Below are 11,580 nucleotides of genomic sequence, written 5' to 3'. Positions count from 1 at the left end.
CACTTACATTTAATTAAAAGAAGTGTGCATCACACTATGAATACAATTTCTTTCATCAAGTAAATTGCAACCAATGTGAAAAAAAAGGACGATAGCTTTTTGCATTATTTGTCTTTTTTATTACATTTCTTTAATTTCAAAATGTCCAAAGAAGCAATATCTTGCATATGTTAATATTTCCTTTGGGATGGTCAAAGTTTAACTTCCATTAGTAGATGGATGTTAATACCTTAATCTATTCATCAGTAATGAAATAAGACCTTTGGTATGAAGTTTATGAGAAGACCAAAAGAGAGATAAATGACAAATGTTCTGTAATATTTCTAAAATTATGGCATAATTACCTGTTATAATGTACATTATAAGGGGAATCAACTATTACAATTAAATGTTGAGCAGAAACAAAGATAAAACTTCTTCAAATTAATATTATTGAGAAATGTTATAACACTATCATGGCAGTATTACTTCCAAAAATATCTTGGAAAACTTATAATGAGAAAGTATATATTATTTGTGTAAAAATAAAAGCATTTTTGCAAGTCTCGATCTTTCCAAAGCTATCAGTTTTGATGCCACAGAGAGAAAATTACCATTTTAGGTGGCAAAACTGCTATCACAGATGAATTCCGAAGAAATAAGTATTCCATTTTTATGCAGATATCCTCTGCAATAAAGAATGAGGAAAACAACTTACATAAGTTATGTGTAAGCAGATTGATTTCTAAATAAAATTTTTCAAATTCTTACTGAGATGTCAGCAGCTGCTATTTGAAAATGAGTGACTACTTTCAATATGCTACAGTGGAAATGGAGCTCTCAAATTAAAACTCAAATTACTTGTCTCATCGTTAATACATGAACTATTTGGATACTATAATAGTTGCTGTCCACGACTGGACTAAACAATAAAATGTAAGTACAAGAATTCAAAACTCATAATATTCTTTCTTTTATTCTATGGTCTTCATATAAGATGAGGTTATTGCTTATTGCTTAAAATTTTGCATGCAGAGCAATTATATTTAGCAGTCACAATCAAGTCAGTCTGTTATCGAAAGGGACAGCCTGAATCACAACGGGCAAGAGGCTAAGCAAAGGTGGTTTATGCTTTTAGATCATTTGAGAATTCTGTCACCCCAAATTTTTAAGAGTATCCCTTATGCTTTATTCAAATTCCACCTATAGTCTAACAACATTTATTACTATTCTAACCCTTGTCAATTTTAGTTTTTCTAAAAATTTTTTATCTTTCCGCTTGCAAGTCTTCCCTCAGAAACACATGTTGCAATTTGGTTGCCATTATGACATTATTATGACGGGGGACTTTAAGAGGCGATTTAACACTTTTATAACACAGCTTTTGGGAGTGGATTTTCTCTTTCGCCTTTGGAAAGATGCATCACGAAGACTCTAAGCAGATGCTGACCTCTTGATTTTTGACTCTCCAGACTCCAGAACTGTGAGCTAATTAATTTCTGTTACCCAGTCACTGGTATTTTCTTACAGCAGCAGAAATGGACTAAGACATGGCTTATATACAATACTGAATTTTTTGTTTGTTATTTATTGTATAAAATATTAGTTTTCAAAAAAAACCTAAAGCATGTACAAATCAAAACTTAATTGTTGTATAAAATGTTTTTATTCTCTCTTCTATTCTTACTGTAACTAGTCAATAAAATATATTATTTAAGAGGAGATTATCTTTAAAATAACAAACAGAGGGTGCTCTATTTAGGCATTGCTTAATTGTTGGTGTCCCCTCAAAATTTATACCTTGAAACTTAATCCCCCACACAATAGTATTAAGAGGTAGAACATTTAAAAGTCAATTAGATCATGAGAGTGAAGATCTCCTGAATAGTATTAATTCCCTTATAAAAGGGGGCCACTTTGCACTTCTACCATGTGAAGGTCCCGTCTGTGAGAAATAGGTCCTCAACAGACACTGAATCTATTAATGCCTTTAGTTTGGATTTTCAAGCCCCCAGAACTGCAAGCCATACGTTTCTTTTATTTTTATTTTTAATTTTTTGCAGATTACCAGACCTGAAGTTTCTGTTATAGCATGTCCTATCTCTGGCCAAACCATGTCAATCAGCTTCCCAGGATCCTTGTTCACAGCTCTCTCCCTTCTCTGCGAAGGCCCCAGGTGAGCTCATCAACTCCTGCCACTCCGGCAACTTCCATCTCCGCCCTGTTGCCTTGGCCCAAATTGGCTATGACAGGGATGGATATGTTTCATTAGTTTTTCAAAGCTCGTAGTCTATTGATTATAGATTTAAAGTAGCCATCAAAAACAAATAAATGTTTTGAAGTTTATGGAGATACTTTTTCTGTATCAAATGTCCAAAAAAAAATTGCAGTCCTTAAGTTTCCATTTCAAGATAACTTTTCTTCTTCATGACTTTACTTTGTTAGGCATTTTCCAACATCGTGAGTAATTACATGGCTCATAAAAACATCATGCATTAAAGTTATTCTTATTTCATATTTAATATTAAGTAGTATCTTGTCTTTTTAACTAGTCTATTTTATTATAATTCATACAAAACTCTATATTTATTTTATTATTGGAAATTACTATATTTAAAGTGATTGGTCCATATATTTCTACGTTTACTACCAGCATACCTTTCTAAATTTTATTCAGAATTTCATTTTGGCTAAACTGTATCCCTCCAAAACTTACATGTTGAAGTCTTTATCCCCAGTAGCTCAGAATGTGATTATATTTGGAGGTAGGAGTATTAATGAGGTAATTAAAGTAAAATGTAGCTACATGTATAGGTCCTAATTCGATATGGCTGGTGTCCTTATAAAAAGTGATACTTAGGACATAGAAAACACACACACTAAAGGGTGACCATAAAATGTCACAGAAAATAGGTGGCCATTTTCAAGTCAAAGCAAAAGTCCTCAGGAGAAACCAATCCTACCAAAGCCTTGATTTTGAACTTCTAGACCCCAGAATTCAGAGAAAATATCTTTCTGTTTTTTAAGCATACAGTCTTTGATATTTTGTCGTTGCAGCCCTAGCACACTAATACAAAATTTCACTACCATTTTACACAATCAATCCTATCTACCTTTACAATCACATTTTTGGTTTACTTCCCAAGCCTGGTCAGTTGGGCCTGTATTATTTTTCCCCATACCATAAATAACACACAATTAAAATAAATTAGGTAAAAAGAGATTTATATTTACAGAAGGAGATTTTTAATTCTTAAGATTTGGCCAGATCTATTTTCTGTATCTCTTTACTGGGTAAGATATTTAAAGGTATGAAATAAAAAAATAAATTGGATTGGCTTATGTAAAAGTCATATGAATACTCTTTCAAGGTATATAAAAATGCTCATTAAAGTTAATAAACATCATTTCAATTTTTATAAACTAGTGTTTTTCCTTAGGTTTTCCTTCTTCAGAAAAATTACACAGTATTACTTGATTAATGACCTACTTAATTGGACATTACATGTGAGTTTGAGTTTTTCTTTTATTAATGTAACTAAAATTGCATAATATAACAATTTATTAAGATAACTAAAATTGCTTATGATACAAAATTTATTATATGTAAGTAAAACTTGTTTATGCTATATTTCAGCAAGACAGCGGTACCCCTGAAACACCACATGCCCTGGGAAAAAAATATATATATATATAAAAAATATAAATATTTCCACTTAATGTTGTTTCTTATTAAAATTGATTTTAATAAGAATATATTTATATATGTTATATTGTATTATTGATATATATAATAATATATATAATGATCAATTTTAATAAGAAACTGAGAGTCAGATGGGAATATTTCCAACTCTCAAACATAAACATCTGATGGCTTGCATTTATGACTATTTTAAGAATCTCAGCATTGGCCAGATTTGGAGGAAATCTTCATGGGTGCCCTGGGAAGTCAAAATACACAGTGAGGGATGGTATACTCTGCTCTTTGCCAAAGGGAAAAAATGGATCTGAAAGAAATAAAACAAAAAAATATATTGCTGCAAGCGTATTGTCCTTTCTTAAGGTTAAAAAAGTTAACTCATTGTAATCTTTGTTTTTTATCTTCACATTTTAAGTATGTATTTACCAAATATTAGTTGAAAATAAAACACCACCTCCATGAGTCCTGGCTGGGGGATAACTGCTAACCCCTGGCCTGCGGCTTTATTCATCTCCTGTGTCTTCCCCCACAGAAAACTCATTTCCAGATATCAGGCCCTGAAACGGCTTCCAGTGACAGCTACCATGGCTGATACAGTGGTTATGCCCTTCACCTATCCAGCAAATCTGAAAAGAAATTGGAGAGCCCCACCAACCTTTCCCTGACCTGAACATGTAAATTTTCAAAAATAAGCAAGACTATGGGTTATGGTATGGTTCTTCCATCCTCACAGGGAGATACATGTCCTATGACAAGAACCTTCCCAGGAATGTAATGGAGAGGTGGAGAGAAATTGAATTTCTGTGCCTTTTGAATACTAGTACATAGGTGACCATAATTTCCACAACTCCTTGTATCAAGATGAGAGGAAGAAATTAATGTTCTTCAGTGTTTGTCCTGAGATTACCATTAGCAGTATTTTTGTCCAGGGTAGACTACGGGTGGGCCCATTTGGGCCCCTACAAATCTCCATTGTTGTGGCTGTTATTACCAAACATATCATTGATACATATTGTCTATGGGCAGTTCTTATTTTCTTTGCCCCCAGTCTCTGACAGGAATCTTTGAAGTTGAGGCCATCTTTTGGGTCATGTGAAATCCTGTAAACCAACCTGAATGTAGGCACCTAGTGAGAATATCATTTATGGCTCCTTTCAGTTAACTTTTATCAAGATGGAATGGGATGCAAATACCATCCAGCCTCAGAAACCTATCCCTACCAAGAATAATAAAGCATGCACAGCACAACAGGCCAAGCTTCATGTCATATTACCATCCAGGGTACTGCAGTAAAAGAGCATACAATATTTTTACTGACTCGTAGCTGTGACTAAAGGTTGAGCTGTTTGGTTGGACCATTAGCAAGCCTTGGACTGGCATATAAAATAAGCCCTCTTATGGGAAAAAACATATGGATAAAATTATGTTGTGCTTCTAAGTTTCTTTTTTCCCATGTAGATGATCATCAGAAAGTCTCCTGTGCTAAGAAAGGGCAAGGTAATAAACGAGAATATCATACTTTTTAGCTAAATGCAGAGACTGGATTGCTCTCCACTCAGCAAGCACATGTGTGATCAATTGCCTTCTGGGCCCATAAGATATTCTTGGCAGATGGATTATTCTGTGTCCCTTATCCAATCCAGAGGGTTCTGCTGGGTCTTGACTGGAGTTGACACTTTCTGCTGGTTTGACTTGGTCCCTATACTTTCCACTAACCCTAGCTACACGATTGAGGCCCTAAAATATCTCATTTGTTTTCCTGTTTGGCTTCCTTGAACAGATTGTGACTAACAATGGTTCCATATTTGTGGCAAAGGCAGAGGATGTAATCATGGACTCTCCATGTTTCATATCACACCCCAGCCACAGTGTGGTCAAAACATTTAATGAACAATTTAAAGGTAGGCTTAAGAAGCTAAAAGGAGAGGGCAAGATGATCTAAGCTGAGACCACATATCTCAAGTGAGCAGTCCTGGGCCTTAATGCAATAATTCCTAAAAGAGTACTTTTCACTTATGAAAAGAATGGAAAGAATATGTGCATAAATAATGTATTTCATAATTATATAATTAAATTTGTGATTGTTTTTATTTACTGTGTGAACTTATTGTTTGAGATCACATGCTTTCAGTCTGAAGAACTTATTATTTATGTTATTAAAAAGAAATATTAGCAACAACTAATTGTTATTGACAATGAATAAAACAGCTAGTAACAATTACTTAAAATTATAAATAAGTACTTGTTGTTAGTTTTTGGCCTTCATTTTTGAAAGACAATTTTGCTGCATGTAAGACACTACTTCATAGAACTTTTCTTTTTTTCCTTTGATGCATTGAATGTGTCATGCTGACAGATGCAGGAAGAAGATAAGGGGGAGTGTCCCTGGAGAATCTCCCACTGGTCTGCACACTGGGAGAACAGGGTGGAGCCACAGGAAGTTAATGTCGTTTGCAGGGGGAGAAACCTGTCCTCTCCTGTTCCTGTGTGGTGACCTGGGATCCAATCTGTGAGTTGGGGGTCTGTTAATAGGAACTTGTCTCGCTTTGTTGAGGGGTTCTTTTCTAGTTTCCTTTTCATCCAATAAATTACATTCCCCTCACCCTTCAAAGTGTCTGCCTGCTTAATGTTTCCTGGTTGTGCTACAAGAAACTTTTTTTTTTTTCCCACAATAACTCTACTGCCTCTGCCTTCTACATTTCATTACTTAAAATGAGACGTGACTGTTAATCTTGGAGTTTCATTATATGGGTCAATTTTCTCTTGCCACTTTCAAGATTATTGTGTTGTTTTTGGCTATCAACTTTTAAAAAATAATGTTTTGGAGTGTGGATATCTTTTTATGTATTTATCCTACTTGGAGCTTAATGAGCTTCTTGGATGTATAGTTTCCTTTTGTTTTTCATTTAATTAATTTTATCAACTTTTATATTTAAAAAATATTTCTGCTCTTTTGTCTGTTTCTTCTACTTCTGATATTCCCACCAGACATTCCCACTGAACATATACATTGGTATTAATGGTATCTTATACTTTGAAGACTTTTTGTTCATTTTTCTTCATCATTTTTCTTTGTTCTTTTAATTACATAATCTCATTTGATCTGGCTTCGAAGTTTATATCTTTCTTCTGCAAGTTCAGATCTACTGTGATGCCTATTCAGTCATTTTTAAATTTCAATTATTGTATGTATTTTTCACCTTTAGAATGTATTTGGTGTTTCCTGTAATTTATCTCTTTTCTTAATATTTTCTATTTCAAGTGTCATTCTCATTATACCTTCCTTTACTTTTAAAAGCATAAATTTCCTTAGTTATTTGAACGTATATATAATAGATGTTTTAAAGTATTTGCCTATAAAGTTTGATGTCTGATCCCTTTCAAAGACACTTTTCTTGCTGTACATTGACATTCTGGAAGTCATCTCTTCAGATAATAATTTTTGTAGCAAAATAAAAGAATTAGCAAATTGGATATGGATGAATGACCAAAATAAATAATTCAAAGGCAGTCTAGGAAGGGAAAAATTTGAAAACCACATAAGGAAATTATTAGACATAACATATAAAGAGACATACACATATTTTCACCTTGAGTAGCAGAGTAGAGAATGGGGTTGAAAAAGAGGTAATATTTTATAAGATAATGTCTAAAAAGATAAAAAGACATAAAATACTAAATTATAATAGCTTTTTGTTTTTGGAAATAACCCAAACTTTCATTACTAAATTTTCTAGACTTTAATTTTTATATATTTATTTATTTATTTATTTATTTATTTATTTATTTATTTATTTATTTATTTTTAATGTTGCTATTATACATAGAAGTTCTGAGTACTAAGAGGAAACTTACCTAGCTTCTGGTTATTTCCTTTCTTCTTTGTCTCCTTCAAACTTTGAGTATATCAATTAGCCACCTCAGTCGTATGGTCCATTACTTTGACCTGTATAGAAACATCCTTCTTTTCTTGCTGGTTAAATAGCATCAATGTATCCAAATTATTATAGTTTCAATTTCCAATTTAATAAAAATTGTTCTTTGTCAACATCTATAATATTCTTTCTTTTATTTTTTAATCAACACTTTTAAACTGGAAAATGTTACATTTCTAGAAATAATAAACAAAAACTTGCTTTCATTGTCTGGTGTATTTTGGTTATGGGAGAAACAGCATCATATATTGTTTGACATTTAAAAATCATATACCAGATTATAAAATAGAGCCATTGCTTTGTCACCCAACTTCATCACTAAGTTTTCAGTAGTAAGACCTGCTGCTTCTGGGTGATAAAAAGCATTGTAAAAGTAATGAGTTTCACTTAAATTAAACTATTGCTGAACTTTGTTCTTTAAAAAGTGTTTTTGTTCAGAAGAAATATGTACAGAATCATGTGATAAAGTTGTATAGCTAACTATACTACAAAGCTACAGTAATGCAAACAGCATGGTACTGATGCCAAAACAGATATATAGACCAATGGAACAGAACAGAGGCCTCAGAAGTAACACCATACATCTACAACCATCTGATCTTTGACAAACCTGATGAAAACAAGCAATGGGGAAAGGATTCTCTATTTAATAAATAGTGTTGGGAAAACTGGCTAGCCATATGCAGAAAACTGAAACTGGACCCCATTCTTACACCTTATACAAAAATTAACTCAAGATGGATTAAAGACTTCAATGTAAGACATAAAACCATAAAATAAAAATAAATAAATAAATAAATAAATAAATAAATAAATAAACAAACAAACCTAGGAGAAAACCTAGGCAATACCATTCAGGACATAGGCTTGGGCAAACACTTCATGACTAAAACACCAAAAGCAATTGCAACAAAAGCCAAAATTGACAAATGGGATCTAATTAAACTAAGGAGCTCCTTCACAACAAAAGAAACTATCATCAGAGTGAACAGGCAACCTAAAGAATGAGAGAAAATGTTTGCAATCTATATATCTGGCAAAGACCTAGTAACCAGAATCCACAAGGGACTTAAAGAATTTTACAAGAAAAAAACAACCTCATCAAAAAGTGGGCAAAGTATATGAACAGACACTTCTCAAAAGAAGACATTTGTGCAACCAACGAACATATGAAAAAAAACTCGTCATCACTGGTCATTAGAGAAATGCAAATCAAAACCTCGATGAGATACCATCTCACTCCAGTTGGAATGGTGAGCATTAAAACGTCAGGAAACAACAGGTGCTGAAGAGGATATGGAGAAATAGGAACACTTTTACACTGTTGGTGGGAGTGTAAATTACTTTGACCATTGTGGAAGAGAGTATGGCAAGTCCTCAATGATCTAGAACCAGAGACAGCATTTGACCCAGTAATCCCATTACTGGGTATATACCCAAAGGATTGTAAATCATTCTACTATAAAGACACATGCATATGTATGTTTATTGCAACACTATTCACAATAGCAAAGACCAAATGTCCATCAGTGATAGATTGGATAAAGAAAATGTGGCACATATACACCATGGAATACTATGTAGCCATAAAAAAGAATGAGTTCATGTTCTTTGCAGAGAAATGAATGAAGCTGGAAACCTTCATTCTCAGCAAAATAACACAGGAACAGAACACGAAACACCACATGTTCTCACTCATAAGTGGGAGTTGAACAATGAGAACCCATGGACACAGGGAGGGGAATATCACACGCTGAAGCCTGTTGGGGGTTGTGAGGGGCAAGGGAAGGGATAATATTAGGGGAAATACCTAATGTAGGTAACAGGTTGATAGATTCAGCAAGCCACCATGGCACGTGTATACATACCTATGTAACAAACTTGTACATTCTGGACATGTATCCCAGAACTTAAAGTATAATAAAAAAGTAAAATAAATGTAAATTTGATTTAAAACACACAAGCTGGGGATTTTTAAAATGAATATGAATAGTCAAAAATAAAAAACAAAGACTTTAGGTGATCATGAAAATATGTAAAACAGCTGATTTGGTTAGACTTGTATAGACAATATATTAGGTCAGCTAGACAACAAATAGACACTTGTGAAAATACATCCAACTTTTTAGCAAATATCATCCTACAATTTATTATGGTTTTTTTTTTTTTGGTTTATTTAAGCGCAATAAATGTGTTGGATTAATACAAGTAAAAGAAAAATGTACATTTGCAGTATTAATGTAGCCTTTCCAAATCCAGCACCTGCCTAATTTTTACCTCCCAAAATAATTTCACCTCCTATAGAATGCCTAAATAGTTTATTGACTGTTTAATGTGATTTCACAAGTTTATGTCTTTCCAGATGCTGATTCCTTTACCCATTTTTTTTTAAACTCAGCTGTTATCACTTCCTGCAGGAATATTTCCATCTCACCACCTAAGGTACACTTTCTGCAGTCTCATGGTACTTAGTTTTCTATTGTATCACAAGTCTTACATTCTATCTTAACATTTGTAAGCATTTCTTTAATTTTCATGTCTATACTTTCGTTGAGGCAAAAGTTGTATTTATCACCACTTTCACATAATTTCTTTTAATTGATAAATGCTTAGTGAGGGAAGGAAATGAATGAAGGATGGAAAAATGGAAGCAAGAAAACAAAATATAATTATATAATAATTATATTTCTGTGCCTTTGGGCAAAATGTAATTCACTGAAAGAAACACTAGTCTGAAGAGTAAGATAGTAAGTAAGGATTCACTCTTTATTGTGTGTCCATTTCCTAAAGGAAATAAATGTACTCTCATTTAAACAAGCACATGACCTCATCTTAACTGGATTAGGGTAGGTCTTAAATCCAGTGACTGATGCTTTCATGAGAAGAGAGGAATTTTTACACAGACACACACACAGGAAAGACAGCTGTAATATATGAAGACAGAGGCAGAAATTGGAGGATAACTGCTACTAGCCAAGTGATGTTGAGAATGGTCCTTTATGACCAGAAGCTCGGTAGGGGCAAGGAAGAGACTCTTTTCTAGAGCATGCAAGGAAAGCATGGCCCTGATGACACCTTGATTTCAAACTTGTATTCTCCAGAATTGTGAAAAGAAATTTATGCTGTTTTAAGCTACCCATTTGGTCTTTTTAAATAAAACTCTAGGAAACATATATTCAGTTATATATATTTTCTATACTATATGACATCCATGTTCAATTCCTACTTTTCTCATATTATTAATTTTACCTACAAGCTATGCAACTATAAAACTCTGTCAAATAAAAGTGTGTGTGTGAGTGCATGTGTATGTGTGTATATTTCAAACATGTTTTATTTTAGATTTGGCCACTGGGAGCAAAGAGCACTGTGGTGTCCTTCCCATTCTTGTGTTTATTCACATATAACAACCATAAAAGTCTATAAATTGAATTTTTATCACTGGTTTTATGAAAGTTGTTAAGATAAACTGACTTGCCAACATGAATAACTAAAGCAATGAGAGATATTATAGGTGAAAATGATATGTACTATAAAATTTATAATATCTTTCTGATATCACAATAAACAAGAACTCTCTTAAGATTGCAATTATTGTTTTCCCACGCAATATCAAAAAGAACTTTCCATCAATGTTGAAATCATCTCATACATAGTTTTAGTATCTGTACGACCTTCCTTTTTTTTTTTTTTCTTTTAAGGGTGGCACATGAAATGTTGAGCTTTTCCAACTTTTTTGTCTTTAGACGTTTTCCTTTAAGTGAAATCTTCAACCCCAAATAGCTTCTGTACTTTCTCGTAAGCCATTTCTTACTCTATAGGGAACTGACATAGCAGGTCTGACCTTGGCTTCAAAGAATATTGAAAGAAGAAAATGGGGTGGAAACTAAGTGAAGCAATGTGAAGGCTTATACTATTCAAGGTCAGGGAAAAATAAAGCATAGTGATTTTAGAGAGTAGTTC

At 33.1% G+C, this 11,580-nt stretch overlaps 1 long non-coding RNA gene across 2 annotated transcripts; it reads left to right on the top strand.

Moving 5' to 3' along the window:
• Positions 1–675: 675 nt before the first annotated feature.
• LOC126947527 (uncharacterized) lies at positions 676–6,230 on the top strand. 2 transcript variants are annotated; one of them, XR_007723114.1, is made up of 4 exons: positions 676–915; positions 2,043–2,155; positions 5,463–5,583; positions 6,039–6,230. It is a non-coding gene; the product is annotated as an uncharacterized LOC126947527 (long non-coding RNA). The 2 variants fall into 2 exon arrangements; XR_007723115.1 differs by lacking the exon at positions 676–915 and adding an exon at positions 1,051–1,100.
• Positions 6,231–11,580: the final 5,350 nt, after the last annotated feature.

This window comes from Macaca thibetana, chromosome 2 (assembly GCF_024542745.1).
Source record: "Macaca thibetana thibetana isolate TM-01 chromosome 2, ASM2454274v1, whole genome shotgun sequence".
NCBI classification, from domain to species: Eukaryota; Metazoa; Chordata; class Mammalia; order Primates; family Cercopithecidae; genus Macaca; species Macaca thibetana.
This window is presented reverse-complemented; position numbering and strand designations above follow the sequence as displayed.